General features: G+C 39.7%; 1 protein-coding gene across 1 annotated transcript in view; it reads left to right on the forward strand.

Moving 5' to 3' along the window:
* The first annotated feature begins 1,024 nt into the window (after nt 1–1,024).
* JAKMIP2 (janus kinase and microtubule interacting protein 2) overlaps nt 1,025–25,412 on the forward strand; it is a 240,955-nt gene continuing 216,567 nt past the window's right edge. Inside the window, 1 exon segment of the mRNA XM_043987296.1 lies at nt 1,025–1,355. The gene's annotated coding sequence lies outside the window, so the exon portion shown is untranslated.

A 25,412-nucleotide genomic window follows, 5' to 3' on the forward strand; every position in this document is an offset into this window, starting at 1 on the left:
AGTCAAAGCTACCCAAGGAATTATTGAAAGAGACTAGAACCCAATTCTGCAAGACTGCCCGTCCATGTTTCTTTCTTCTTTGCCACACTGAATCTTGGATTACAAAAGGGAAGCCCAGACTCAATCCCTGGCATTCAAAAACAAAAAATAAAGTTGTAAACATTTTTTATTGATAAGGGATAGGGAACTCCAAGATGACAGAACTCCCTCCACCAATGCAGATAGCCACTTTCTCTTCAAGTCTTTAAGCCTAGAGAGTTACCTAAAATCCTAAGAGTTGCTTAGTGACTTACCCAGGGTCACAAGCCAGTATTTTTTTTAAAAGCACTTTTAGTTTAATGTGTTAAGAATCAAGTTTTGTTATTTTGTTTTTCATTCTTTTCTGTGAAGAACATATACAGTTATAGACAGGCTGCCCTTTGAGAATCCATCTAGCACCAAGATTTTGTGATTCTGTCCGTTTACCTGCAGAATAGTCCTGTAGGTAGGTTGTGAGTATTATATTAATCTGATGAAAATAGGGACTTAACTCTGCAGTTAAACGTCAAAGCCTTGCTCTGTTACTGTGTGACCTTAGATAAATTATTTACCTTCTCTGCGTCTCACTTAAAACATAAGCGTGGCAGTATCTGCCCTGCCTGCTTCACTTGGGTGAAAATGTAGATAAAGCGTTACAGAAATGTCAGCCATATGATCCCCATTTTCCTGGTGGGGAAACTGAGTCCCAGAGCAGATAAGTAATTTGCCGTAGGTCACACTGCTGGCAAATGGCAGAACTGGGATTCCAATCCAGTTCCTCTGACTCTTCATTTTAAGTGGCTGCCCCCTTTGCAGCTAGATTGGATGTCCTGGGGGCCTCCCAGAGGGCAGCAGGGATTGATCTCCAGTTCAATTTACCCCCAGCCTCTCTCCTTGGCTCATCTTCCCTGCTCCCTTCTTGTGGCCGTTGTCATGACAACCAGCTGCTGCCGCTGCTGCCTCTTCCTTTCCGCAGCAGGGGTGGAGCTGGCAGGAGGGGAGGGGGAGGGATGGAGAGGAGGAGTCCGGAAGAGGCAGGCGCGGTGCCCGCTGCAAGTTCCAGGCGCTCTCTCTCTGAGCTCATCCCATCCTCCTCCAAGAGGGAGGAGGCCAGGACCACTGATTGTTGCCGCTACTGCTATTACTCCGGCTGGGAGGGTGGTTCCACTTCTCAGCATCACCGCCTGGGGAAAGTGGGGTGGGGAGGGGAGGACCTCCTTCGAGCATCTGCTGCTGATGTTGGACTCTGCAGCATCCTCCTCCTCCTCAGTCCCAGGGAAGATGGATTCGACTGGTACTTCTCCCCCCTTGAAGCAGCTTCTCCTAGTCTGCGCGGGGTAAGTGGCGGCTGCAGGAGCTGGTATATATTTTTGCTTGGTTGGCTTTCCCATCAATAGTGTAATTCAGGCATGTCAATCCTTTCTGTAGCCTGGGCTGGAACAATACAATGAATGTTCTCCCTGAGGCTGGTAAGAGGGTGAGCCAGAGAGACAGAGATGGAGGGGGGGGGGGGAGGATGGAGAAGGAGAGAAGGGAGGGAGATGGAGGAGGGGAAGAGGGAAGGTGGAGCAGAGAGAGGAAGAGAAGGAAGAAGAGAGGGAGACCGTAGAGTGGGGGGGGGGGCGGGGGGGTGGAGTGGAGAAATAGAGAGACAGAGACAGAGATACAGAGGAGTGATTGAGACAGAGACAGAGAGAGCCAGGGACGGGGAAAGAGGGAAGCTAGGGAAAGGACGCAAGGAGGATGAAGGGAGGAGGAGGAACCTTCTTGGTTCAAAAATGTGTGCCAATTCTATCCCAGCGAGGCTGAGAATATAGTTCGGTGGATCTGGTTCCTTTTGCCCAGCATTTGCTCTAGAACTGGGGTGTGGGATTAAGAAAATGAACAGGGAGAATTGTGTTCCGAGCAGGGATCGCTTCCACTCCGGTTCTCATCTCTATAGCTGAGCCTTCTCAAAATAACATTGAGCGTCTTGAGAGCAGCTCAATGCAGGTGGTGGTGGTTCGTGGTGCCGCTGGGTGCTTTATTGTTTGTATTTGCAAGTAATATCTACCCCCCCAGACCACTGAAACACATCGCAGCTAAATGACTTTTCTCCCGTAGTGGCTGGGGAAAGGGTTGGCCTCTTTGGCCAAGATCTCCATTCTTTCCTGCAGTGTACACATTGTGTGAATGGCAATGAGCATTTATGCATAAAAACATATTTCTAGATATGGATTTGCATGTGTGCAATGTGTCTGTCGATCAGGGGTACTGTGGGACTGGAGCTTCTCTCCACATAATACACACAAAATGTGGGCTTTATTATCCAGCATTTACACTGTGTTTCTTTCCACAAAGTACTACATAATCGTTTTTATTGGTGATAAATATAAACCCATTCTGGGAGTTTGGGAGCTAATTGTTTTTTGTTTTTTTTTAAGATGGGCCTCTATTTTCGTGCATTCTGTATGATTTATTCTTATCATTGCTCCCTTGTTTCATTGTGACCAATTAGGACAGATGCCTATCATTTGATCTATATCTTGGGGACTAAATTCTACTTCACAGCTTGTCTCTTTTCATGTTTTGGTGGGGGGAAGGGATCATTAGAGCTTGGGTGAGGAATTCTGGAGCACTGGATTCAGAGGGATGGGCAGCTTGTGTGCTGTTTTCACATCAAGCTTTTCTCCAAAATGAATAGTTTGGCCAAAGCACTTAGCCTAAAATCCTGTTTTGGGCCTTGCCTTGTGTGCCAGGCTGTCCCCCCTCTGGGCAGCACCACTGTACTGTGTGGTGTAATGAATTTACTTTGTCCAATCCTGCCATGCCCTGTTCATTCCTTCAGTTTCCAGGCACCATTTTACAATCAGTTCAGATTAGGTACTGTGTGTGTGTGTGTGTGTGTGTGTGTGTGTGTGTGTGTGTGTGTGTGTGTCTGTTGTCCTCACTGGAGCTTGTTTTTTTGCATCCAGGTGTCCACAGTAACCTATGCATTTCCCAATTAGCTTATTTATACAAAGAAACTAAGCAGGAGGCTGAGGGAAGCCTTGCCAACAAATGTGAAGAAGCATGACTGGGATGGCAAGCTATTGTAGTTTTTAAATGCATGCTGGGCTCTGCCTGGCCTTTTATTACTATCAAGGGTTTAAGGTAGCTCAAGAGACTAAGGAAGGCAGGGATGGGTACAACACAGGCCTACATTATTACCCAGGATAATGGAGCTCACTGAATTAAAGCCAGAAAGCTCTTTTAGGTAGCATCATGTGTTAAATGTAATCCTCATTTTTAAGGGCTCTGTTTCTCCAACCTGCTCCCCGCTATCTGTGTAGCAGATACTGCCAACAATCCTCGATGCTCTAAAAACAATGTTGTTCTTTGTTATTTAAAAAAGCTTTATATCTTGTTATTTATATCACAGCTTTTATATAAATATTTAAAATCTATTTGGATTGTGTCTATTTTTTATTTGTACATAATAATTGTCTTGGTTGGGACTATTTATAGACAAGATATTTTCTAGAAAAGATATTTGGGGACTTATGGGGAAGAATTAGTTATATATACATATATACACATGCATATGTACTTACATTACATGTATGACTTCATATCTTCTACTAGTTAAGTTTATTACCCTACAAATCAGTGTAGGACCAATGTTGTCTAGTAAAAAAAGAAAGATGGACTTGGAATTGGGGGACTAAAGTTTCAATTCTGCCTTTTATATGTTCTTCACTGTAGCAACAACAACTAATACTTATGTCTTCCTGACTCCAGACCTAGCACTCTATCCACTGTACCACCCAGCTGCCCCTCTTTAAAATGAGAGTTAAACTATATAATCTCTTTGGTCCCTTCTAATTTAAAATCCCATAATCCTTAGTTGTGTGAACCTGGGTAAATCACATCATTTCTCTGATCCTCAGGTTTTTTCATTTTTAAAGTGGGGCTAACAAGAATTGCACCACCTGTCCTGTAGGACTGTCATGAGGAAAAGGCTTTAAAGTGTTAAGGAATGGATATAAGGAATATAACATTATTATATTGCCATGTGCTATGTACATATTGGGCAAAGTGAAGAAAGCGGGGGGGGGGGGGGTCTCAGCTCCTGTGTCCCATCAGAATTTCTAATTTGCGATTAAATCCTTTAGTAATTTTACTGCTAGGCCAGCTATGTGGCACAGTGGATAGAGTGCTGGACCTGGAGTCAGGAAGACCTGAGTTCAGATCTAGCCTCAGACACTTACAAGCTGTGTGACCCTGGGAAAGACATTTAACTCTGTTTGTCTCGGTTTCTTCATCTGCAAAATGAGCTAGAGAAGGAAATGTCAAACCACTCAAGTATCTTTGCCAACAAAACTCCAAATGGGATCGTGAAGAGTTGGACATGACTGAAAAACGACTGAAAAAAAATTCACTGCCAACAAATATAATGTCTGAGACAAATTGTTATTAAAAATTTGGTATTGTCATGTACATGGTTCCAGAGTAGGAAAGTGTCTGTGAGTTTGTCAGAAATTTACACAACGGTTCCTTGTCTTTTATTTCCCGTGCAGTGAGTTTTCTTTGGGCATTTATTTTAAAAGGGACATTCTATATTTGAGGAAAAGACAGGTCACCAAATACCTGCTGGCTGATGCTAGTGTAGATTGAATTTCTCTGGTGAGTCCTTGAACAGAGTCCTGAATCTAATCTTCAGTTCTCTAACCAAGTAAGATTGCTGAGAATTTCAGGGGGGTTCTGAGGAGCACAGTAGGCCTGATTAATGGATTGGAAGTTCAGAATTCTTAGGGAAAGTTAAAAGAACTAGGGTGAGTTATATCAAGAAGAGGAACTTAGAACCTTGGAATTAAAAGAATTTAAAGGTCATCTAAAGATATTCTCGTTCAAGTAGAGGTTGAATTTGATAATCAAATAATTGAAATAAACATTGACTAAGCACCATGTGCCACATATGTGCTGGGAACGGGAGATACAAATAGAAAAATGAGCCAATCCCTGAGCAGAAGAAGCTCAAGCTCTGATTAGGAGAGAAAACACATAAAAGTCAGTTCAGTGGCAAGTTAGGCAGAAAGGCCTGGAAGTCCTGAGGTGATGGTGCGGTGGCTGGCAAGTGTATGAGAGTGGAAAGAACACTGACTTTGGAGTCAGAAAATGTAGGTTTCAGTATTGGATTTGGTACTCACTACCACAGAGGCAGCAAGGTGGCATAGTGGACAAAAGAACTGTAGATTCGCAGTCAGGAAACCTGAGTTCAAATCCTACCTCAGTCATTGAGCACTTAAAGGCACACCATGGAAATTCCAAGAGTTTCGATTTCATGATATTTAAGACAATAATGATGTTTATCCTACCTACCTCACAGAATCATTGTGAAGAAAGCACTTTACAAATTTCAATGTGGTTACTTGCTTTCTTACTCTCTGTCTCTGTTTATCTCTGTCTTTCCTCTCTCTGTCTCTGTCTCTCTCTCTGTGTCTGTCTTTGTGTGTCTCTGTCTCTCCCTTTCTCCCTCTCTCCCTCTCTATCTTGCTCTCTGTGTCTATCTCTCTCTGTGGCTCTTTCTATGAGTCTCTATCTCTGTCACTCTCTGTGTCTCTATCTGTCTCTTTCTCTATCTCTTTCTGCCACCCCTCCACACAAGTAATATCCAAAAAATCTGCTGTTTTAAATTTTAATAGTTATCAGCACAAACACATATATATATATGAATACATACATATGTATGTATACACATATGATGTTATTTTTACCTATGCTACCTTAGATGAGTCATTAACTCATACTCCTCATTTTCCGTAACTTTTTTTTTTTGCTGGCAATGGGGGTTAAGTGACTTGCCCAGGGTCACACAGCTTGTAAGTGTCAAGTATCTGAGGCCGGATTTGAACTCAGATACTCCTGAATCCAGGGCCAGTGCTTTAACCACTGAGCCATCTAGCTGCCCCCTTCCTCAACTCTTAATGAAGAAGTTGGACTAAATAGTCTCTGAGGTTCCATCCAGTGTTGACTTTTTATGATCAGTTTCCTCTGGGTTCCCTCCTGACTGTGGGACTTTCGGCAAGGAACTTAACATCCTTGGCCTCTGTCTTCTCGGCTATAAAATGAAAGGGTTGGACTGAATAATCTCTGATGTGCCCTCATGGTTTTAGATCTGTGATCATGTGATCCTTCCAGTTTAGATTCCATGATCCTCCAAGAGAATATTGGGCAAGAATGTTGGAGGGGGAATGAAGGTAGGATTTTCTGTTGCTATATTTGATGGAGGGGGAGACCAGATTACCTAAGAAAGCCCCAGACTCTTTTTTGCCATTTTAAAAATAGGACTTGGATACCCCTCCTTACAATTAATGTCCAGTGAGTTCAGAATGTTTGTAGTCCTTGAATCAGAAGGATGCACTGGATGACCCCCTCAGGAACTCAGAGCCTTTTGAGACAGAGACTATCCTATTTAAAAATCAGCCCTTTGAAAGAAATACAGGACAATTTCATATTGGGTCTTTTTTAGATAGATCACAAGGTGATTCCACACTGCAATGGAATCAGGTCACTGAATCTGGAACTCTTTAAAGAGAAGGGTTTACAATCATATCTCTTGGATGGTGTTAACAAGACTCTGCTTGGAGTCAGAGGACTGAACTATTTGACCTCCTGAAGTCTCTTCTATCATTGTGATATTTTGAAGCCAAGTGACCCTGAGCAGAGCCTCTAAATAAAACATGTTCCCCTCCTCCTTTATGCTTATCGTGAGAAAACGAAACACTTTGTTAAGAATCTAAAAATAGATTCTGGATTCCAAAACATTACTAATTTGTCTGGTTCTGGAAGATGCATTTGGGAAGGACATTGATAAACTGGAGCACATCCAGAGGAGGGTGACTAGGATACGAGAAGCAATCTTGAACTAAAGATTAGTTGCAAGGAAGTAGAGATGTTTAGACTAGACAAGGGAAAACTTAGTGAAAGGTCATTATCTTCAAGAGTCTGCAGGGGTGACATGGAGAAGAAATAATAGACTCATAGGAGCACTGATTTAGAACTGGAAGGGCTCTTAGAGGCCACCTAGTTCAATCCCCTCATTTGACAGTGGAAACTGAGGCCCAAAGAGGTTAAATGATTCATTTAAAGTCACATGGGTAGACTTGCTCTGCTTGGCTCCAGAGGGTAGAACTAAAAGGGATGGGTAGAAGTTTGCAGAAAAGTCAATTCTTTATGTGGTAAAAGGATGGGGCGGCGGGGGGGGTGGGGGGGAACAAACTAAACTTCCTAACAATTAATGCAGAGATCCAATAGAGTCCATGAACTTTTAAAAAAAATGATAAATATATTTATATATAATTGGTGTTATTTGCAATCCTATTACAATTACATTTTATTTTATGCATCTAAAAACATTATTGTGAGAGAGGTCCAGGTCCGTAGGCTTTATGAGATGGCCAAAGGGTCCTTGATACAACCCCTGATGGTGAAATGGACTACCATAAAAAGTAGTCAGTTCTGTCTCGCTGTAGGTTGATTTAATTGGAGTCTGGATGACCACTTGCTAGAGATGCTTTAGAGTGATTCTCATTCATGTACATGCAGAACTAGAACAATCTCTGGTCCTTCCAGCTGCAAGATTGTCTGAGTCTGCAAATGGCATCTATGCAGAACATATTCCACGAAGGCTGCATTCAAATTCTTGTCTTGCCGTGCCATTTACAAACCCAGCTATTTTGCACTAATTACTCTCAGATCCGAATTACTTTCTTAGAAATGTCAGACTCATCAGAAAAGTTAAAATTAAATATTTTGACTGAAGTTAAACCTTCATCAGGATTGGGATGAATTGGGTAAAAATACACTGTATGCCACATCTTCTACCTGCCATGACCTGCTGCTCCCCCTCCTTTCAAGGGAGTTGGAATACTATAAGGACAATTTATACACTGTGCTTTATTTCTCCCTCTTTACTGGGGACACCAGAGGGGAAAAGGTCAGAAACAAATGCATTTACTCCATTTCTCAGGGACTTTGAAGAAAGGATTGTGCTGTCTGTTTTTATAGCCTGGGCCCAAGGAGCATGCCTCATTGTCTCATTTGTAATAGGAGCCTTCAGTGAGAACAGAGAGAATCAGCTTTTCTGTACCAAGATTGATATGAAAGGGCTAGGTTATGATTGCAGGTTAATCAGGAAGGTCAGTTATTTCTCACCCTGTTGGCCTGACCTAGCAAATATTAGAATGATAGAATGTCCAAATGGGAAGGAACCTCAGAGGGCAGATTGTCCTGCCCCTACCTAAACAGAGAACCCCTCTATAGTTTTCTCAAATAGCCCATTCAGCCTCTTTGCTTGATGACTTCCGCCAATGGGAAATTCACAACTTTTTGAGGGGTCCCATTCCACTTTGGGCCAGCTATATTCATCCTACATTTGCCTTTTGGCAATCTCTACATATTATTCCTAGTTCTGCCCTTTGGGGCCAATCAGAACAAATTTTATTTCTCTTCCAAATGACTGTCCATCAAAAGCTTGAAAATAGATTATGTTTCCTACCCCCACTCTAAATTTTCTTTTCTCTAGGTTAAGCTTTCCCACTTCTTTTAGGAAGACCATATATGGTAATATCATCTCCAGTCCTCTCATCAGTGCCTGATGTTTATGTATTTCTTTTTTTTTTGTTTTTTGTTTTTTTTTTTTTGGTGAGGCAATTGGGGTCAAGTGACTTGCCCAGGGTCACACAGCTAGCAAGTGTTAAGCGTCTGAGGCCGGATTTGAACTCAGGTCCTCCTGAATCCAGTGCCGGTCCTCTATGCACTGCGCCACCTAGCTGCCCCTGTATTTCTTAAAATTTATTGAAGATATTGCCCTTGCCCTCAAGAGGCTTACAGTCTAGTTGTGGGGGTAATGTAACAAGACATGAGACACTGAGAGAACTGACATATATATATACATATATATATGTATGTATGTATATATACATACGTGTGTATGTATATATTTATACACATACATATTTACATATCAAATATACCAATAATTTGCACCAATTTTCATATTTGAATTAGAACTTTTTAAAAAATACCAATATGCAACATAAATACAGTTGTATATGTAATTGGATATACTGCAGGCCTAACAATGCTTCTAAACATGATTACTGTACATAGGAAAAACCTGACAGCACAATTAGTCTGTAATTGATGTGTTCATCTGATCATGTAACACTAAGACCAGCATAAAACTGTATTGAATGAATAACCATTTTTTATCAAACAAAATTAAATTTAAATCATTGACTACATTTTATCAATCCTAAGGCAATTAATATTTACAACTGGGGGCTTCATCCTTTCCTTTTAAAATTCTTACTAATCTACAGGTAGAACCTTCTTGATTTATAGCAGCTGGGACTCATTTTTTTTTTTACCAGTGGAAACACCAGCTCCTGTTACTCTGACCTGCCATTGCATCTCACAGTGGGGATTCAATTAATCTGTGTGTTTGAGTGCCTATAATGAATGAGCATTCACATCCAAATCAATGAGATGGTAGTTTGATTCTGAAGGTTTTCTAGGCCTGTACACCTGTAATCACAGATGAATGGAAAGCCCTTCCTTAATGATATCTGTCTTTCCCTTTTTATGATGTTAATATTATGAAGCAGCAAAGTGTAGTGGAAAGAGCCCTGAATCAGGGAGCAAAGCCAATGGGCTCAAATCTAAACATTACCACTTATGACTTCTATGGCCCTGGGCATAGAAGGTCATTTTCACCTCAGAGGTTTCCCCCCATGTAAAGTGAGGGTGTTGGACTTAATCATCTTTTACTAGCATCTTAGATTGAGCATCATGAAGGATCTTAAGGGACATCTAGATAAACTCCCTTGTTTTATAGATGAGAAAACTGAAGCCCAAGTGATATACTTACTCATGGTCATACATGTACCCGAAATGGATTTTGAACTCTGACTCTTAACTCTTAACGGGGAAACTGAGGTAAAAAGAGACTATGTAGCCTAAGGCCACATAGTTAATCAGTATGGAAGGTGAGATTCAAATCCAGGTCTTTGTGTTTCCAAGTCCAGTCTTCTATCCATTGTTTCATCCTGCTTATCCAATACTAACTCCCTTGATGTTCATGGCAAAAGCCAAACAAATAAAGTCTTTGTGCAGTTCTCCCAAAGTGAAATGGGGGAAAATTGCCAGAGGCAGGGTGGAGGTATTTGATGAGAACATTCTGGTGTCCCTGTAGCCTTGCTTAAGCCAACCACTCAGTACCAAGATTAATATTTTCTTTCTTTTTGGGAGGGTGTTCATTAGTATTTTTTATTTTTATCACAGTAATTTCTAGACATGCCTCTACCCTATTCCTCTTCCTCCCCTACAAACAACACTAAGCCATTTACTTTAACAAAGAAAAACACTTAAGCAAAATTGAGTCTGACAGTATAGGTACCCCCAAAGGCACCCCTTTCTAACAAAAGGAGGGTGGTATGTTTCTTCATCTTTTATCCAGGAGCAAGGTTAAGTCATTAAGTGATGTAACTAAACCATCAACTTAATGTATTTTTCTTTTTTCATTTTTAATATTATAGTCATATATAATATTTTGAAATTAATATTTTAATAGATCCTCAAATTAACAAAGTATTTTCAAGCCTGGCTAAAACTACCCCAAATTTCATTAATTCATAATTTCATTCTGAATTTTCATAGATTGCAGGAAAACACTTTGAAAATTCCAACTTGTTACTCATGATAATCATAATGGATCCAGAAATGACAGGAAGATTTGGTTGTTTGAATTTTCTGTTCTTTTCTCACTCATAGAACAACAGAGAAAAAAAAAAAAAAACATCCTCACAAATCACATTTCTATAGAACTTGAAGACTTACAAAGTACTTTTTTACCCAACAACCCCACTGGAGAGGCAGTACAAGGATTCTTGGTTCTGTTTTATAAATGAAGAAATAGAGGGATAAAGAGGGGTTCATAGAATTGAGAGCTATAAGGCACCTCAGAGATCATGAAATTCAATGGCTTTGTCTCATAGATCGGGAAAGAGAAACCCAGAAAGGTAGCCTAAACTACACAGACAGAGTCGGGATTTGAACCCTGAGCTCATGACTCCAAGGCCCATGCTCTTTCCAATATAACATGCTGGCATCTGACCAGCTCAAGGAGCCATGACAAATAGGATCAAAGGAATAGTCCAACCATAACTAATTCAGCAGCCATTGTTTTTTCATGGTTTGTGACTGCTGGAGAAACTGTCATTTACCCCCCACTGAGCCTCAGTTTCCCTGTCTACAAAATCAATGATGTGGACTAATTGCTTTTTATATATGTGTGTGTATGTATATATGTATGTGTGTATGTATATATGTATACATTTATACATATTTATGTGCATATACACACACATATATATATAAATCCTATGAGTTCTAGCATACCATATCCTTTCTTCTAAAGTTTCTTCCAGTTTTGACATTCTCTTTTATACAAAGTGTCCCAAAAGTCTTTGTGCAGTTGGATACTATTTAAACCATTAAAGCTTAAAACTGCGTTAAGACCTTTGGGACACACTCTGTTCTAAGCTCCCCTCTGACTCCAAATTCTACGATCCTATAATCTTTTCAACGTCAACATTGTCAGATGGAGTAGTCATAAACAAGCAATCAGTCACTTTTCATGTTATTTCTGGAACAGAACCAAAGAGCGGGTTGAATACATCAGGCTTGTCATAGAGCTAGGGTCAAAGAGCCATGCTTTCTAGGGAACTACTTTTACAGTGAGCGTAAGAGAGGAAGAGTGAAATGAGATCCCTACCCCGGAACCTAAATCCTGATGTCTCAGGATTTATAAAGGTCGCCTGAAACAAAAGTCATCTGTACCCATGTCTGAGAAATGGCCTGTTCTCCTTGGTAACCCAGATTTCCATACACTTGATACAGATCACTCTCTAAGCCTCAACTTCCTTCTCTTTGAAATGGGAATAGCAATACTGATCCTCTCTTCCTTTCAGTGCTGCTGGGAAGATAGCATTTTGCAACCAACATAATGATAGCTTTATTATAGAATATTTTATAGCTCACAGATGTCTTCATAACAAATCTGTGCAGCAGATAAGAAAAATTACAGCATTTTCCAAAAGTCTTACTGCAGTTTGACCATTTATATTAGTTTCCTGATTTCAGAAAGGAGAAAACTAGGTTCAGGGACAAGACTAAAACTCGGCTAACGTCACACAACTAGTAAATGGCAGAGGTAAGATTCAAACTCAGATCTTCAAACTCTAAGTCCTGCACTTTTGCCACACAACCTGTTGATAGCCCAGGTTCGCACAAACAACTGTTCTCCTATCACACCAAAGAAGAAAAGAAAACAAAAATTGTGTATGTCCCTTTTTACTATTTTCACCAGCTTTATATTTCAGACATTTACTTTTATCTTTTCTTTGACTTTCATGTGACAAAAATCTCACTTGGAAAGCAAAAGCCAAACAAATTTAAGTGATCTTCATGATGCCATCCCTGACCTTTTGTTGTCTACTGAATGTGCAAATTGCTTAGCCTAGGATTCAGGGACCTCTATAATTATACTTCTCCACTTTATCTCATCATTCTAATGTATTTTCTATATTCCAGGCATACTGTATTACTTACTTTCCCCAAATCATACCCTGCATATTCCCACCTCCATACATTTATTCATGCTTCACCTCATGCCTGGAATGCTTTCCCTCAGGACCCCATTCTTCCCTGTTGAAATCCTATCTACTCTTCAAGGTCCAGGTCAAATCTACTTCCTCCGTAAACACCTCTTCTTCCTTATCCCCAACCTCAAACCTCCAGTGTGAAATCATTTTGTCATCTCTCACAGCATTGTATCTTTTTATTTTTAAGTGTCCCAGTGGATAGAGTTCAGGGCCTGGAGTCAAGAAGACTAAAGTTCAAATATGGCCTCAGACACTTACTAGCTGTATGACCTTGGAAAAATCATCTAATTTCTGTTTGTCTCAGTTTCCTTAACTGTAAAAGAGATAATAATAGCACCTATATCCCAGAGTTCTTTTGAAGCTCAAAGATACTATTTGTAAAGTACTTAGCACAGTGCCTGGCACATACTAGATATTTAGTGCTTATTTCCTCTTTTCCCATATTTCCTCATCCATCCATCTGCTAGGTGTCAAATTGATATCACAAAAGCTCAGTTCGAATCACATCACATCTCTCTCTCTCTCACACACACACACACACACACACACACACAGCAAAAAATAAATTTTTGTACCTCTCTTGTCTCTAGAATAAAAGATGACCTGCTCCATTTGGTATTTAAAACCCTTCATAAGTTGCCTCCAGGCTATCTTTCTAGGCCAATCACACATTGCTCCCCCTCAGAAATTCTTAGCTCCAGGCAAACTGTCTCCACTCTTCCTGCACATGGCATCTCCTTCCTCTCTGCCTTAGGCCAGACTATGCCCCATCCCTAGAACATCATTCTACTCACTTTCATCTCTTAGAACCTCTAGCTCCTGGAATCACAGAATCTTGGCTGCAGAGTAATCATCAAAGAGCATGTAGTGCAGCTTAGATATGAATAGAAAAGACAAGTGGTCATTTTGCCCCTGAACAAAGGTCTCTAGTGATAGGAAATTCATACTCATTGAATGCTGATCACTGTGCTTAATACTTAGTATATGCTGTTAGGAAGCTTTTTCTTATACTGAGATTTACCTCTTGAAAATGTCTATCCATTGCTTTGAATTGTGTCAAGCAGAACAAATCTAATTCCTTTTCTAGATTTTAAATACTTGAGGAGAGCTACCAGATTCTCCTTAAGTTTTCTCTTCTTCAGGACAAACATCCCTGCATCCTTCAACTAACCATCCTCTGGCTTGATCTATAGGTTTTCAGAGCTTTCTCTCTCTGTCTCTCCCCTCTCTCTCTCTCTATTTTAGGGGACAGAATCAGGGGAAGGGAAGTAGGATTGGGAAAGTCCATATCTATACTCTAATTTGCTAAAGGAATTTCCAATGTGGAAGTCCTTTCCACCAAAACAATGAGCAAATTATCACTTATAGCCTCAAAGTTGTTTAGAATGCATTGAGAGGTTCTGTGACTCACCTATGGCCACACAGTTTATATATATATCAGATTCCAAGTCTTTCTGACTCCAAGGACACCCCCTCTATCCATGATGTTTCTGGTTTATCATAGACTTTCCAAAATATGACACCCAGAACTGAATACAGTGTTACAGATGAGAACTTAACAGATCAGAAAACAGAAAGATAATCCCATCCTTCTATTAATACAGACCAAAGACTGGGTGGACAGCTAGGTGGTAGAGTGGATAGAGTGGAGTCAGGAAAACTCATCTTCATGAGTTCAAATTTGGTCTCAGACACATACTAGCTGTGTGAACCTGGATAAGTCACTTACTCCTGTTTGCCTCAGTTTCCTCATCTTTAAAATGAGCTGGAGAAGGAAATGGCAAACCACTCCAGTATCTTTGCCAAGAAAACTCAAATGGGGTCACAAAGAGTCAGACAACTGAAAAATGAACAACAAAAAGACTTGGTAAACTTTTCTTTGGGGAGAGGGGACTGCTGCTATCACACTGTTGACTCGGTTTAAGCTTATAGTCTACCAGAACCCTCATATCACATTCACAAAAATGACTTTCTAAACATATCTCCCCCATAGTAGCTTCTATACTACCTAGATCCACCAGACAATTCATTTCCTAACACTCTACTCTGATATATTTATTCAGACTTGAGAGGAAGGGCTACCTCAGAGTATCAGCTATCCCATCCTTGGTATCTCTGTGACAAGATTTGACTCAGAATGTCAGAACTGGAAGAGACCTTAGAACATAGGATATCCTGTAGAAATATAAAATTAGATTCTTAGAATACACAATATTAAATCAGGAAAAGTTAAACATGAAAAGGACCTGAGAATTCTTCCCTTTCAAGTCCTGTGTTTTACAAATGGATAAACCAAGGGTCAGAGGAAAAATGTGACTTGTCCAATGACACACAGTAAATTAGTTGCAGAGGTAGAACTAGAACCAACCATATTGCCTCTGCTTTGTGCTATTTGCAGAGTACTAACTTTAATTTGAATTCCATAGCTTGGTGGGATTGTTTTATTTTTGTTTTGTTTTTCTTAGAGGCAAACAGGTTTACGTGACTTGCCTCAGGTCTGTTAAGGGCTAAAATTCTAGCTAGTCTGTCTAAAATATCTAATGAGTGGTCGCCAATAAATTATAAGCTTTAGCAAGAGTTAAACTTTTAAGCATTTATTAAGGAGAATAAGAGTTTGGTAAAGAGAGAAGAAAAGGCGTAGATTCCTATCTATTAAAGGGAGAGCACATTTCTAGCTCCGCTCTCCACCAGTCCAAAGGAAAGAGAGTCAGACAGAGCGCTTCCTTCTTCCTCCCACTACCCAACGTCACTTCCTGATACCAAAGAAAAGACTCCTGATCTTGCCTTCAAAGACCTCTTCTACAGTAAGTCTCCAGCAGGTGGCGTCATTCCAATCGTTACAGGTCACATAGCTAGTAAGTGTCTGAGGTCAGATTTGAACTCAGGTCCTCCTGACTCCAGGGCCAGTATGCTATTCACTGGGCTACCTAGCTGCCCAACATGGCTTGGGTTTTGGTTTGGTTTGGTTTGGTTTTTGTTTGGTTTTAAGTGCTGCATTCTTTATTTGCCTGATTTTTTAAGTAAAGAAATGAACACTAAAACCAGTAAGTTTATTCACTTAATAAGAGTCTCAGAAAATTGAAAAAGTAAAAGTTCTTCAATTTTTTCCATTTCTCCACTGCCTACAAACATTCCTATTTCTCCCTTATCCTCAAAAAACTCTCATTTAAGGGGCAGTGAGGTGGTATAGTGGATAGAGCACAGGCTCTGTAGTTAGGAGGACCTGAGTTCAAATCAATCCTCAGATACTTACTAGCTGTGTGACCCTGGGCAAGTCACTGTCACTTAAGCCCAATGCTTTCAAAGAAACTCCCAAACCCTCTTACTTAATCAATCCATCTTTGGTAGCTATTATCCTAAACCTCTCCTTCTTTTTTTGGCTCTATTTCTTTTCTTTTTTGGTTGTATTTCTTAAGAAGAACCATTAAAATCAATTCCTCCACTTCCTTTCTTCTTTTTTTTTTCTACTTCCTTTCTTCTTAACTCTTTACAGTATGGCTCAATTTCACCATTCAACTGAAACTGCTCTTTCCAAAGTTACCAGTGATCTCTTAATTCCCAAACCCAAAGGTCTCTTTTCTACCCTCATTCTTCCAGACCTCTCTACAGCCTTTGACAGTCTGTTCCAAGATTCCAGACCCATAGTTCTACAGTATCTTCTACTTGACATTCTGTTCTTCCTAGTTTATCATCACATTATTTTCTCCTACATCTGCTCTTATCTGTCAGATCCTCCCATCACCCCTTCTCAGTCTCCTAGTTGGATATTCATCCAGTTCATGTCTTCTAAGCATGGGTGTCCCTCAGGGTTCTCTTCCCTTTTCCCTCTTAACTATTTCTCTTTGTGATATCCTTATCTCCCATGGATTTAATTACCATCTCTATGCTGCTGCTGATCAGATCTTAATTCAGCCCTAAGGTCTCTCCTAACCTCCAGACTCACATCTCTAACCACCTATTAGCCATCACAAACTCAAAGGTCCATAGAGATCATTAAGTTCAACATGTCTAACACTGAATTCATTATCTTTTCCCCAAATCCTCCCCCTGTGTTATTGTCATGGGCCATACTATCTTCCCAGTCAATAAGGATCACACTCTGTCTTCTCCAGTTCCCCACTCTCTCTGACCCTTATATTTAATCTCTTCTGAAGTCCCCATTAATTCTCTCTTTGCAACATTTTTCATAAATACTCCCATTTTCTCCTCTGACACTGGCACCAGCCTGCTGCAAGCCTTTATCATCTTACACCTAGATTATGGCTTTAGTCTTCTGCTTGTTCTTCTTGCCTCAAGGCTCTCCCCACTCCAAACCATCCTTCACCAATCTGTCAAATTGATCTTCCTAAAGCATCGGTCTGACTGCCTCACTCCTTTATTTAATACACTCCAGTTTAGTAATAAGGATCCCTATTATCTTCAGGATCACATGTAAAATCCTTTGACTCTTAAAGCTCTTCATCCTCTGGCGCCTTCCTATTTTTTAGTCTTCTTTCCCCTTCTCCCTTTCCCCACTAAATATTCCACAAGTCAGTGGCATTGACCTCCTTGCCATTTCTCACACAAGATACTGCATCTCTCATGTCTAAGCACTGTTACTCACTATACCCCATGTCTAGAATCACCCCCCTCATCTCTGCTTCCTAGCTTCCCTGACTTCCTTTCTAACTCACTGAAAATCCTTTTATGTGAAAACTTTACCAATCTTCCTTAATGCTTGTGCCTTCCCTCTGTTGATTATCTGCAGTTTATCTGGTCTGTTGCATATTTTTGTATATAGTCATGTACATGTTGTCTTCCCTCTTAGAATGTAAGCTTTTTGAGGGCAGGGTCTATGTCTTGGGAAGGGGGGGTGGTATTCTTTCATTGTATCCTTAGCATCCTTAGCATTTATCACAGTAACTGGCACATAGTAAGTGCCTAATAAATGCTGGTTGATTTGACTTACTTGGGGCCAAATTTTTAAATCTTTAGTTTACTAGACCATTCAAAATGAAATAACAATGCAACTTTTTTCCCCCTACACATAGGGAATAACTCTGGAGAAAACACTATACTTCAAGTCAGGAGACCCAAATTCAAATATTAGCTCCCACAAGGACTGTGTGACTGTATGAGTCACTGCCTCTCTTTAAGTCACAGCTTCATCATCTGTAGAACAGGAATAACAATCCTTGTACTGTAGCTACTTCCCAGGGCTGTTGTGAGAAAAACATTTTGTAACCCTTAATGTGCTATGGAAGGGGGAACTATTTTTACTATTTTATAGCTGTTGGATTCACCATGACCCATGTAGAGGAGATCCACAGTCTCCTCTATACTTTGGGGGAAGGGGAGGAAGGGAGAAGGAGTCCCTCTTTGAACAGTAATAGTTTGGTATTTTCTCATCAAGAGTAATTCAGTTCAACAATCCTTTATTAAGCACCTACTATGTACAAGTTTCTGTGTTAGGAACTAAGAATACAAAGACAAGGATGACACAGAGCATGAGTCCTTAAGGAAGAGGTGATACCTTTGCTGAGGCTTAAGGGAAATTAAGGATTTAGAAAACCTGAGGTCCTGGTACATTCCCATCACTGGGGATGGCCTGTGCAAAGGCAGGGAGATGGGAAATGGAATAGGTATATTGCACTAAAAAAAAGAGCCTCATAGATTTATAAGGAAGGCTAAATTTGTAATGCATGGACCTGGATTGGATCCCCATTTCGTTGCTTATTACATACTAGTACGGCTCTACACAAGTGTCTTCTCCTCATCTACCCCATTATCTCATCTATAAAATGAGTGAGTAGGATTAGATATTTCCTATGGTTTTCTCCCTCTAAATCCTATGATTCAGTTATCTCTGAATGACCGGTGGATACAAGATTGCATAGTGGAAAGAGCAAGGGATTTGAATTGGCAAGATCTTTGTCTGAATTTCAGTTCTCCTACTTATTAACTGTGTGATATTGGGCAAGCCTAATCTCTCTGGTTCTGAACTTCTTCACCCATTTAGACTTAATAATCTCTAAGATCTCTTTAGCTATTATGGACTAAATTTCATTGTTTTATTTCCTTTACCTTTTATAAGTGATGAAACTGAAAGCAAGGTAAGTTATTTCCCTTGGCTAAGATTGTACAACATTAAAAAATGTTTTAGAAATAGGAAGATCATGGGATCATAGAATAAGACTTGGGAGAGACCTTAGAGTTCCTCTTACCTAACTTTTACTTTATAGATGAGGAAACAGTGATAAAGCCAAAGGTAACAATTGGCAGAGCTGTGATCTGAACCCAGGCCCTCTGTCTCCCAGGCCAATGCTCTTTCTGCTGCACCACCAACTTTTGATGATGTCTGGATAGTTTTGAAATTTATTTAAAGAACTAAAAAGTGTTTCCTAGCATTATCTTACTCTCAAATATTGATCTCTTTCTATAGACAACCATAGGCAAGGCGAAATCCATCACTGTAATTCACTCTGCAACATCACTTAGTACAGATGATGCTATACTATACTAGTCTATGCTCACCATCAGAGCTCTTAGTGGCTATCTAAGTAATGTGCATAGCTCTTGGTGAATAGCTGATGAGGAAGACTGCAAAGTATTTTTGCTTTTCAGGAGACAGCATCTCAGCAAACAGATAAATGGTTTGCCCCCTGAGTTGATATGGAACTCTGCCCAGACATGATGCTGACTCATCATTTCTAGTTTTTAAAAGAAATGAAAACTTCAGCAAGTAACATTTTCTTCTTAGCATTAAACTGGAGCCTTTTTATTCTGATAATCAATGAGACCCAACACCAACATCATCCAATACTTCTTTTTATGATGGAGGTAATCCTGGATTCTCGAAGGCAATGGACGTGGGACAAGAGCTTTGATAGGCTATGCCAAGTTTGATTTAACAAAACTTTGAGGGAGGACCATACTTAGTCTAGGACAGCTAGGTGGTACAGTGGATAGAGTGCTAGGCCTGGAGTCAGGAAGTCCTGAATTCATATCCAGCCTCAGACAATTACTAGCTGTGTGATCCTGGGAAAGTCACTTAACCCTGTTTGCCTCAGCTTCTGGAGAAGGAAATGAAGGAAAACCACTCCAGTATGTTTACCAAGAAAACCTGAAATGAGGTCACAAAGCATTGGCATGACTGAGAAATGACTGAACAACAACATTTTGAGGCCTGGTGTTAGTTAGCCTCCTGGTAAAAAGAAACTTTCTGGATTGAGCTAAGCTTTCATCAATAGGCACACAGCTCTTTGTGGGACCAATATCTGAGGCCTTTCCAGATGGGTAGAAAGGTGCCAGAGCCCATGCTTTGCTGACAGTTTTTTGTGACCTCACAGTCTTGTCAACACCATAATGAGGTCTGTAAGAAGTCTTTCATGAGGCTTCACTAATATTAGTAAGGAAAAACCCCAATAAATGACCTTTTTTTGCCAAATTAACCCCATGAGGGAGAAAAGAACCAAAGACAAACTTGATTCTTCTAGAAATATTCAGCTGTTTGCCCTTATAATGCATGTTCTATAAGGGTGATCATTATGGAATCAGTCTGCCAAGATAGCCTTTCAATATGTAGCGGAAATTTTTGTATTAGCTAAGTATAGAGGGTCATCAATTTGGGGATGACTGATCAAATTGTGGTATATGAATATGGTGGAATAAAATTATACTAATAAGAAATGAATATTATGCAGAATTCAGAGAAACGTGGGAAATCATATACGAACTGACATAGGACAAAGCAGACAGAGCTAAGAGAACACAAATTGACCACAATAATGCAAAGGAAAACCACACAGAAAATCTTCTGAACTCTCCTCAGTGAAGTGAATAGTCTGATGGTGAACTATGCCTCCAACTTCTCTTGCTCTCCCCCTCTCTCTTTCCTATTTTCTTCTTTTTCTGTTCATCCTTCCACCATATCTCTCTCTCTCTCTCCCTCTTCCTCTCTCTTCTCCTTCTCCCTCTTCCTCCCTTCTCTCTGTCTCTCATTCTCTCATTTTTTACATTACAAACACTTATAGAATATACTTTGAAATCCAGAAAAGTAGTAGACATACAGAATAAGGTTGAAATTCTCAGACCTGCCTGGGCAAAGTGAAGATTCATTTTTCTCCTAACTGTATCTTTTGGTTATAAAGGAGGCTTCTAGCTGAGGGAAGAGGGAAATTGGAAAGTGACAGTCAAATAAGAAAAAAAAAATCACATTAAATGGAATGCAACACTGAACCAACTTGCAGAAACTGCATTTCCCATTTATCAAATGAGGCAGTGTGATAAAGTAGAATGAACATTATTAGTTCTGGAGTCAGAAGACCTGGAGTTCAAATTCTAGCTATGACACTTACTAGCTGGGTGACTTTAGGAAACTCACTTAACCTCTCTGAGCTTCAATTTCCTCATCTATGAAACGGGAATTTTAGTACCTATACTACCTACTTGATTAGATCCAATAAACACATTTAAATACCCACAAGGAACTGTGTTAAATGCTGGGAATACAAAGACAAAAGAATTTGCAGTCTACAGAGGGAATGTACTTTATAAGGTGCCAAAGAAATGTGAGAAGGGGTCCTCTGACTCCAATCCAGTAATCTTTCAATCTGGATGGCCACATGTACTATACTACATTTGCTTAAAGAAACCCTTTTTTTTTCTAAGTGGGTTTTTGCTGCTTCTCACTAATGGGCCTAAATTCTGAAAGCAAAATGTTGTCAAGGAAGGTTTTAAAACTTCACTTAGGATCATCTTTCCTCACAAATAGCTATTTTCCCACTATATGCATTGATGAGCAAAATGCATATTTTATTTGCACCATTAAATAAAATTAACCAAAAGGGCCAATCTAGTCTCTGGAATAAGTCCAGATCAATGAGTCACACATCTGTGGGGACCAACTCTACCTTAGCTTTGTTGTTGTTGGCCCCTCCAACAAGGCAGCAATCCAGGGGGGACCTTAGCTTTAATTCCCTACTTTACTGACTTCAACATGCATCTAAAGATAGGCAGCACAATTAAGGGGACTGGAGACCTGATACATCATTCTACTTATTGTTATTATTCATGAGTCACCATGGTCAAAGAATTCATCACCTAGTTGCCAAACTGCTGGTCTTGTAGCTCTGTATATTTAGCAGGCTTCCAGACGGCTATCACGGTTGGTCACCAGGACTGTGGTCAAAGCCTTTCTAGCTTGTCAGGATCTGCCAAACCTTGAGTTCCTTTGGTGTGACCTACAAGAATCCTACTTACTTCCATGCCCAAATGAAGCCTAGGAGTAAGATTACTTTTATTGCTGAATATTAATCAAATGCCTCGACCTCTGGTGGGGTGTAGAAATAGACTTAAGACGTGGACATTCTTGAAGCAAATCTATACAATCAAAATATTCAAACAATTTTATGGTGTGGTAAAAATAACATTGCCAGAAGGAGTCACAGCAGATTCCAGTCATTACTGTGGTACCCACTCTCTGTATGACCCTGGACAAGCTATGTCCTGTCTCTGGTCCTTTGTGTCCTCATTTGCAAAAAGTGGGGTTGGCAATATGAATTGAGGAATGCCTGAAGAAGTTGTATATGATTGTGATGGAATATTACTGTGCTATAAGAAATGATGAGCTCAATGATCTTAGAAAAAACATGGAAAGATGTGTAAAATAATGAAGAGGAGAACTAAGAGAACATTGTATACCATAATAGCAATATTGTTCTAAGAAAGACTGAGCAAATAAGTTATTTTGTCTACTATAAATACCCAAATTAAATATAAAGGACATGTGAAGAAAGAATCTATCTGCATCCGGAGAAAGAACTGAAAAATAGAAGTATGTAGAGAATAATTTTACATATTATATATACATATACATATATATATATATATATATATATATATATATATATATATACACCTATTTGTTCTATGGCAGCCATCTTTAGGGTGGGGGAGGGAAGAAAAAAAGAAATTTACATGATAAGTTTGTTATGTATTTGAAATGAATAGCAATTTGTGCATAGTACATTTTCAGTTTCATGTACAATCATCTTTTTATTATATGATGTTATGGAAAATGCTCATTTTATTCCTTAAATTAAAAATAATTTTTTAAAAATTAGGATTAAGGGGGCAGCTAGGTGGCTCAGTGGATAGAGCACCAGCCCTGGAGTCAGGAGTACCTGAATTCAAATATGGCCTCAGACACTTAACACTTTCTAGCTGTGTGACCCTGGGCAAGTTACTTAACCCCAATTGCCTCACTAAAAAAAAAAAAAAAAAAAGGATCAGGGAAGTCAATAAACTGTTAGCTGCTTACTGCCTGTGTGACCCTAGATAGTATGCTTAACCTCTCTGAGCCTCAGTTTCCTCATCATTAAAATGGAAGAAATAATAATACTTGCTTCACAAGGCTACTATGAGCATCAAATGATAAAATACATGTAAAGCACTTTACAAACCCCAAAATTTTATAAATATGTGGGCTATAATTATGGTTATTGGATGATCTCTAAGATCTTTTCCGACTCTAAAGTTTATAGAAGCATAGATTGAGCTGCAAGAGACTTTACATAGATGGTCTAATCCAACTCCCTCATTTGACAGAGGAGGAAATTGAGGCCCAGAGGGAAAAATGTCTTGCCCAAGGTCACACCAGTAGTAAGTAACTGAGCAGGGCTCTCAAATACAGTACTGCCTTTATACCATATGCCTGGGATTTATGATTTATAGTCATTTGATTGATGGGAACAAGCAAAGACACCAAGGACTCACCCCCCCACACTCCACACACACACTCACCCCCCCACACACACACACACACTTCTTAGACAGACAATTAGGCTCACAAATTCTAAAGCTGAGTGTGTCAAGTGTTCAGAATGTCTTACTCATGTTTCCTATCACAATGTAATCTCAAATTCTTTAAATATTTATCACCAAATTTTTGAGCAGGAAACAAACTATTTATTTTTCCCCATCTAGAGTTTTTTCCTCATATTTTTTTTTTTACAAAAGAAAAACAGGGGGCGGCTAGGTGGCGCAGTGGATAAAGCACCGGCCCTGGATTCAGGAGTACTTGAGTTCAAATCCGGCCTCAGACACTTACTAGCTGTGTGACCCTGGGCAAGTCACTTAACCCCCATTGCCCCGCAAAAAAAATAAATAAATAAATAAAAAGAAAAACATTTGTCTCTAAAGGAAAATGCACTTTTAAAGGTACTGTAAATTCAGGGTTTTTTCTCTTTTCCCCCAAGAGAAGCAAGCTGCCCTTGCAGAGTAATTTCATTGTTGGCAAATCCCCAATTGTAAATTTGCCTAAAGCTTTGGGGTGTGATGCTAAGTATGATGCTTCTATGGACCTGAAGGTTTCCATGGTGCTGAATGCATCTCAAGATGTTGTTGTTGTTGTTGTTCATATTTTAAAAGTATAGCCAATGGCAACCATCTTGGCAGAGACGGGGGGAGGGCAGAAAAGAAGTAGGGAAGGGATGGGAAAGGATGGCTTTTGATTTTTTTGGTCATACACCTATAAATCTTGAAAAGAATTGTCTTCAGAATAGCACAATCTGTAGCCACCATGATTCTGAGAAATGATTTTGATTCCATAAATATTAAATACCTCTTATGGAGAAGCAAGAAGAAGTGACTAACTTGTGTTTTCTGTAACGCTCTATAGCTATATTAAAGCTGGGAAAAGTCACTCAAATACAGAAGCCCTTTGTCCAACTTGCAATCTCAACTCCCATTGAGAATGAGAAAGTAAACAAGAAAGGTGTCCAAGCAGGCAAATATGACTTCAAAATTCCAATGCACTAAAATTGCAAAAATCCCCTAATTCAATAAATTCCAACAGCCTCCTATTAACTTCCAAATCAAATATAAAATCTTCTATTTGGATTTTAAAGTCCTTCATAACCTGGTCCTTTTCTATTTTTCTGGTCTTCTCCCACTTTACTCTTACTCCCCACTCCCTACCTGCCCCCTGTTTCACCTTATACTCTCCAATCCAGTGATCCTGGCTTCCTTGCTGTTTCTTCCAGAAGACAATTGATGTTCTGATTATCCATTTTTTACTGAAATTCCCCACTCCCTCCCCCATGCCTGGAATGTGTCTTCCTTACCTCTAATTCCTGGCTTCCTTCAAGACTCATCTAAAAACCCACCTTCTGAAAGAAGTCTTTCCCAATCTCCCTTAATGTTAGTTAGGGCTTCCTTCTTGTCCTGTGTATATCTTATTTGTACATAGTTGTTGTGATGTGTTTTGCTGATTAGATTGTGAAGAAGGTCTGTGGTGTACCTACCATTGTATCCTTATAACTCAGTACTTAAAAGGTGCTCAATAAACACTTGTCATTGATGCCTTTCATTTTTATTAGCATTCTTTTCCAAATATATCATTCCTTCCCTCCATAACCACCGCCCACCCTTCCCATGGAACAAAAACATAAGACACATTCAGTGAATGAAAATAACAACAACAACAATAACAAACACAGCTCTGTACTTTTGCCAATGACAGATGGATGGATAGATGGAGAGAGAGAGAGAAAGAGAGAGAGAGAGAGAGAGAGAGAGAGAGAGAGAGAGAGAGAGAGAGAGAGAGAGAGAGACTTTATTATGTTAAGGTTTTGTGATTTCGTTGATGGAGTACCCTTTCCACCCATACAGATTGCAATCTATCTTTAATTTAGGACATAAGTGTTAGACAGTCACAGGAGACCCAGA

This window comes from Dromiciops gliroides, chromosome 2 (genome assembly GCF_019393635.1).
Source record: "Dromiciops gliroides isolate mDroGli1 chromosome 2, mDroGli1.pri, whole genome shotgun sequence".
Lineage (NCBI taxonomy): Eukaryota > Metazoa > Chordata > Mammalia > Microbiotheria > Microbiotheriidae > Dromiciops > Dromiciops gliroides.